Here is a 6787-nt window from a genome sequence, read left to right as displayed (position 1 = left end):
ATGGGTCAGTGCCAGATCCTTCTGCCAGAGCTGGGGTGGAACAGGAGGCAAACGGGGGTGGCCTGCCAGCTACATTTGGGTCTGGATTAAGTTAAACATAAGCATCAGAGAGGTTCTGCCGATGGAGTCAGTGCAGCATCACAGTGGGGGGCTCTTCTGGGGATTACTGTGCCCAAGGGCTCCGTGTGCCCAGCATGTAACCCTCCCCCTCCTCTTCCGGATCAGGAGAGGGCCGCTATGGTGAGGTGTGGTGGGGCCTGTGGCATGGTGAGAGTGGGGCCGTCAAGATCTTCTCCTCGAGGGGATGAGCAGTCCTGGTTCTGGGAGACTGAGATCTGCAACACAGTGTTGCTCAGACACGACAACATCCTAGGCAAGGCTGGGGTTGGGGTGGGGTGGCTAGGCCCGGCCCACAGCTCTCATCGCCCCGCACTCTGGCTGGACCACCACCACACCCCTCTGGACGCTGACCTAACACTCAAGGACCCAGCCGGCCCTCTGCCCCAGCCTGACTCCAGCTTCCTCTCTGACCTAAGCCAGACCAGCCTCCACCCCAGCCCCAGCTTTTCTCTGACCTAGTCCGTCCTTTGTCCCCAACCCCAGCCCTGACCCTGACCCATCCAGCCTCCTTCATCCCTAGCCCCTTGGTGAGCCCCCTGCCCCTCGGCCCACAGGCCTTATCGCCTCCGACATGACCTCCCGCAACTCGAGCACGCAGCGGTGGCTCCTCACGCACCACCACGAGCACGGCTCGCTCTACGACTTTCCGCAGAGGCGGACGCTGGAGCCCCAGCGGGCCGTGAGGCTGGCGGCGTCCGCGGCCTGCGGCCTGGCGCACCTGCACGTGGAGGTCTTCGGCACGCAGGGCAAGCCGGCCATCGCCCACCGCGACCTCAAGAGCCGCCACGTGCTGGTCAAGGGCAACCTGCAGCGCTGCGTCGCCCGCCGACCCGGCTGAGCTGCCGGGAGGGGTGGGCCCTGCGCTGGGGGCGGGGTTCGTGCGCTCTCCCTCTGCACTTGGTTCTGCCCTTGCCTGTTTGGGTGCCTCGCGTCGATGATGACACCGATGGGCGCTTTCAAACTTACAGGCCTGTGTGTGGGCTCATCTCACCCCCACCAGAGCCACACAAGTTGCCTTAACATGCGTTTGAAGCGCAGACTCCTTCCACCAGCCTAGCCCTGCTCCAGGAGTTGGGAAAAAGGGGCAGGGAGCCAGCAACCTGGTTCTCATCCTGACTACATCGTTCCCTGTCACCAGGCCTTGGCGTTCAGCTCTGTGGAAAGGGCATAATAATGCCTGCCTTGCCTACTCATATCTCCCTGGGTTCTTGCATCAAGAGAGCACCACACAAGCCAAGTGTAACTGGGACAGTTAGCCTCCCTGCGGCTGCTGTCTCCCAGCCCACCTCACGGCCCCTCTATGTCCCACTGATTCAGTGCAACCCCACCTCACCCCCTGGACCCCAGCCTCCCAGGGGCCACCCTGTCTGTGGGCTTGAGTGAGCGGCAGGAGTGACAGGCCCGGTACCCACAGGCCTGGCTGTGATGCACTCCCAGGGTAGCGATTACCTGGACGTCGGCAACAACCCATGAGTGGGCACCAAGCGGTACATGGCCCCGGAAGTGCTGGAAGAGCAGATCCCTACCGACTGCTGTGAGTCCTACAAGTGGACGGACATCTGGGCCTTTGGCCTGGTGCTGTGGGAGATTGCCCGCCGGACCATTGTCAGTGGTAAGGGCCCACCCTGTGCAGGGTGGGGAAAGGGGAATAGGGCAGGCGGACAGACAGGCAGGCAGTTGGGAGATAGGGCTTCCTGCCACGGCTGGTGCCTGTGGCCTGAGGGGCTTGTGGTCAGACCTCCTGTATTCCCTTTACTGCCACTCTCCAGCTGGGTCAGGGTAGTGACTTTTTAAGGTTCATTTGAGTCGGATTCTGGCTGTGAAATCTTGTGTAAGTGATAATAATAGAACTATTAATAGCAGCTAACATTTATTGAATATTTTTAAACCATGTGCCAGATGCTATGCTGGGTACATGTAGCATCTTACTGAGCCACCCTGTGTTGGCAGGGGGGGTGATGCTGCTCAGTGGGCAGGAGCATGGGCTGGAGGGAATCAGACGGCCTAGGTTCAGATCCTGACTTTGCCGCTGACCGTGTGTGAGGTACTTAACCTCTCTGTGCCTCAGTTTGCTCATTTGTAAAGTGAGAATAAAAATAATTTCTAGTTGTTGAAATGATCCAAATAAGTTATTGAAGACAGTATCTGGAGCTGTTCTGGAGCTCAGTAAATATCAGTTGCAATTATTGTTGTAATAATGAATGCCTGACACAGTATCACCCCCATTTTACAGATGAGGGGACTGAGGCACAGAATTACAGCTCCCTGGAGGCAGCACTGGGGTCTGAAACCAGGCAGTCTGACTCTGGGGCCAGCGCTTTTTATTCCTGTGCTGCTGCACGGCTCTGGCCCTTGATTTCCTGGACCATAAAAATGCAGGCTAGAACAGTGCCTGCACTGCTTGTTTATTGCTGCCTCGTTTTTACTGTAGGTGCCTCAGGGGACTCTGATTTGGAGGGGTTGGCAGAAGGCAGAGGGACCCCATTCCTGATGGCCCCATACAGGGGACAGCCCCGTGGCTGGTGCCCTCCTGGCCCTGGGGTGGATGGGTGATGGGTGGTCGTCTGGACCAGGTGGGGAGGCTGGTCAGTCTTTGTGGAGGCTGTTCAGGCAGGGGCCACTGGGAGTCCTGACAGTTTGGGGACCACCCTCTGGACGGGCTTCAGGTTCCTGCCCCTTCAGACATGAACTCCCAGGGTCGGCTCTAGAGGCTGGGGTTGGGGCAGGGGGTACCTGGAAGGGGCCGAGGCCCCTTGGATCAGGCTGCAGGCAAGAAAGGAAGGCTGGGCCGGCAGGGGCTGCGGGGGAGGCCGACCGCAGGCTCCTGGGGTGTAGGGGAGCTCTGTCAGCCCCACACAGATTTGCGGCGCATTATAAACACTGTAATCTGGTGTCAGCCCCGCGCTGATTAAAGGCCCATTAGACATGCTCAGGCCTCTGCGCAGCACTGATTAGGGCTGGAGCAGCACAGGGGCCGGCCTGGAAGCCCGCCAGGGGATCACAGCTGGTGCGGGCTCCACTGGCTGCGGTTGTGTGGCCACGGCCCCCAGCCTCGGGCTGGGAAGCAAGGTGGGGCCAGGGGTGCTTTTCTGGGGTCTGGCTGCTTCTGCCCCAGCCCTCCGCCGCTCCGCAGGCATCATTTTGAGGAAGCTCCTGCTAAGGACTGTGCTCTTGCTGAAGGGTCAGTAGAGTCCTGTGTTATCGCTAAGAGTGAGTGGATGGTATCTGGACCTGCAAAAAATCTCCTTCTCTTAGGAGACGTATTTTTTCCCTCTTTCCTCGTTCCACATCCTCACGCAGCAGTCAGCCGGCTACCCTCCCTTAAATGGAGCTTGGAGGTCAAGAGCATGGGCTTTGGTTAGACTTTCTGCTCTTAAACCCTAGCTCTGCCACTCACTACTGTGGGATTGTAGACAAGTTTCTTAACCTCTCTGGTCTTAATGTCATTGCTTATAAAGTGGGGCTCATAGTATTACTTACCTCATAGGGTTGTTGTGAGGATTTAATGCAATGCAGTGAGGACAGGGCCTGCCTGACACATAGTAAATGTTCAGTAAACGTATTATTGGGCATCTGTGATAGCTGGGGCCTGGGAGCAGTACCTGGGCCCTGGGTGGGGAAAAGACTGGCCTAGGAATACGGTAAGGTCAGGTCTTTACTCTGCCGCTACTAGCTGGGTAACCTTGGGCTCAACTTCTCTGAGCATCGGTTTCTTCACCTGTAAAACGGGGTAGAAATCGTACCCACCCGTCGGGTTGCTGTGAATACTAGCAGGATAATGTGTGTAAAGTGTTTATAGCACAACGTCCAACATATATGGTGAATGTAAAATAACTGGCAGTAACTATTATTATTTATAAATATATTTATTATATTATGGTGTCCCTCTCAGGGGTAGCATGGCCATGGTTTCACCTGGACCCTAGGACAGAGGGTGGGCAAGGCTCTCCTCTGGGTGGTATTGGGCCTTCTTGGGATCCCGAGTGACTGTCCCGTCACCCTCTATCCCCAGGCATCGTGGAGGACTACAGGCCACTCTTCTATGATGTGGTGCCCAATGATCCCAGCTTCGAGGACACGAAGAAGGTGGTGTATGTTGACCAGCAGACTCCCACCATCCCCAACCGACTGGCTGCAGACCCAGTGAGGCCTCTGGAGGACACTGGGGTGGCCTGGGGTGGTGGCTCACAGCTGGGATTTCTGGGCCAGGAACCTGTTGTCTGGCCTCTGCTTCACCTGGATAGATCTAGGGGATAGGTTCCAGGGTACCCCTGTGGGTACTCTCTTCCACGTCCCTGGCCTGTGGACCTCCAGGGACCCTTGGATTATTCTGGGATTTTCAGAACCATTTACTTTGCCTGAAAAGTCAGAGGCTCTCTGCTACATTTCCTGCCCTGAAGTTTTTGTTGTTTGTTTTTGTTTGTTCTCAAAACCACATCTTATACAGGACAGGCACACACACACACACACACACACACGTACGTATATATACACGTACAGGCATGCCCACGCTTCTATACAAACACACACAGGCACACACAGGTGCACGTGTATGCAGACTGTTCCCCCTGAAGACAGAGAGTGTGTCCCCTTTGCTGACCCTTATATCCCTGTTACCTGTCACAGTGCCTGGCACACAAGAGGTACTCAAAACATGTTTATGGAAAGAATGAATAAACATACACGTGTATATGTATACGCAGACACACGTACATTTCCACACAACATACAGATCCACAAAAAGCCACTCATATGCATTCCTGTATGCACACACATACACTTCCTCTCAGGAACCAGCCACAGCTGGAGTTCTGAGGCGGAGGTGAGGCTGGCTCCCTCTGGGACCACTGAGCTTCCTGGGATGGGCTCTTTCTTGGACACATACATTTTAAGGGCAGCACCCACCACCCATTCTCCCAGTGTTCACTGGGCCCAGGTGGAGATGCTGGGAGCCACTACCTTCCGCACTGGGGTCCAGTGGGAGCCCCAAGGCCTGCAGATCTCCTCTTTCTTGGATCTTGGTGGAGGTGGGGGTGGGTACTCACCAAAAGGTGTCCCTGAAGATCTGAGTTACGGCTCTCTTTCCATCCTGTCTGCCTTTCTCCATCTCCTCCTCACTCCACTCCCTTCTTCTTCCGTTTCTTTCTTTCTTTTCACATCCTTGCCTGCCTGCTTCCCTCCACTCTCCTTCTTACCACATCTGTCTCTCCTCTCCCCATCCTTTTCGACACTCTCGTTTCCCTCTTCTCATCCTTTCTGTCCTGCTCGTGTCTCCCCATTACCAGGTATCCTCCTCGCTTCTTCCTTTCCATCTTCCCTGATCCATGTCTCTGCTTCCTCTCCTCTGCCTTGCTCTCCCTCCCTCCAGGTCCTCTCAGGCCTGGGTCAGATGATGCGGGAGTGCTGATACCCCAACCCCTCCGCCCGCCTCACCGCGCTGCAGATCAAGAAACCCTACAGAAACTCAGCAACGGTCTCCAGAAGCCCAAGGTGATTCACTAGCCACGGGCCTGATGCTGCCTCCCCTCCTGCAGTGTGTGCGGGGTGGGCGGTGGATGGTGGCCTGTCTGGGTAGAGGTTGTATGACTGTGTGTACTGGGGAGGAGGGTGCCCCTCTATGGGCAGCTGTGTCTGCCCAGCTCGGGCCCACAGCCCATCCAGCCAAAAATACAGCTGGGCTGAAACTTGATCCCCCGCCGTCTGGCCTGTTCAGGGCAGCAGACTCCCTGACGCCTCGCTCCCTCCCCACCCCTGCGCCCTGGGCGCACCCCCTACCATCCCCAGGACAGGATGCAAAAGAGGCTCCAGAGCCAGGGTGGCCAAGCCAGGGAACCCCAGTCCCAGGCCCAGAGCCTGGGCCTGCACTTTACCCCCTTCCCTCAGTCAGACCTGCCAGAGCTGCCAGGGTGGCACAGGGCCCTGTCCAGCCTTCAGTAGACACCCTGCCTTGCCAGGCTCAGTATCTGGCACAAGCCCCAGACACCCAAGGCCCATCAGTTTTTTTCCCGGGCTCACATCTCAGCTCTGTGCCGCCTTGAGCCTCTGTCTCTTGGACCAGACCCCCGCTGGCTGAATGCTAGCTGCCTGGGAGAGCTGGGGTCTGACCCTGAGCCCCTCCCCCACTCCCTCCCAGCAGACTTACTATGGCTTTACATTACATCATTACACACACACCAGACTGACACAATTTTTAAACCAAGCAAGAATATAGAGCTAATGGAAGGGGGAGGGGGGCTGCCCTGGAGGAGCCAGAGGATTTGCCCCAGGCTCCCATCTCTCCCACACCTGGCTTGCTGACAGCCTTTGCTGCCCCCACCCCGTGACGGGACACACATTTCCCAGTTTGCTTACAGGAGGCTGGCGAGTTAGGGTCAGCTGGTAGCGGTCAGGTGGCCCCCGCACCCCCTCCACCGCACCCCGCCCGCCTCCCAGGAGCAGAAAGACCTGTAACCTCCGTCCTGCGAACCTGGGGCAGCAGAGGCCGCCCCAGGATAGGCCTCAGGGGAGATGACAGCAAGTTCACCTGCTGGGGGAGGCAGCACCCCTCCTCACCGCTGCCCCCTGACCACACCGCGCCTGACTACAAGTAGCCCACTGAGATGGAAACAAGTGTCCTGCGAACCTGGGGCAGTGGTGGGGAGAGGAGCGCTGCTCCTGGCGAACTGGT

The 6787-nt window shown here is 57.3% G+C and overlaps 1 pseudogene; it reads left to right on the top strand.

Moving 5' to 3' along the window:
- Positions 1-674: 674 nt before the first annotated feature.
- LOC140688978 (activin receptor type-1-like) lies at positions 675-5809 on the top strand (annotated as a pseudogene).
- Positions 5810-6787: the final 978 nt, after the last annotated feature.

The sequence above is a fragment of the Vicugna pacos genome, chromosome 24, assembly GCF_048564905.1.
Source record: "Vicugna pacos chromosome 24, VicPac4, whole genome shotgun sequence".
Classification (NCBI taxonomy): Eukaryota; Metazoa; Chordata; class Mammalia; order Artiodactyla; family Camelidae; genus Vicugna; species Vicugna pacos.
The sequence above is the reverse complement of the archived record's forward strand: the minus strand, read 5'-3'. Positions and strand labels throughout refer to the sequence as shown.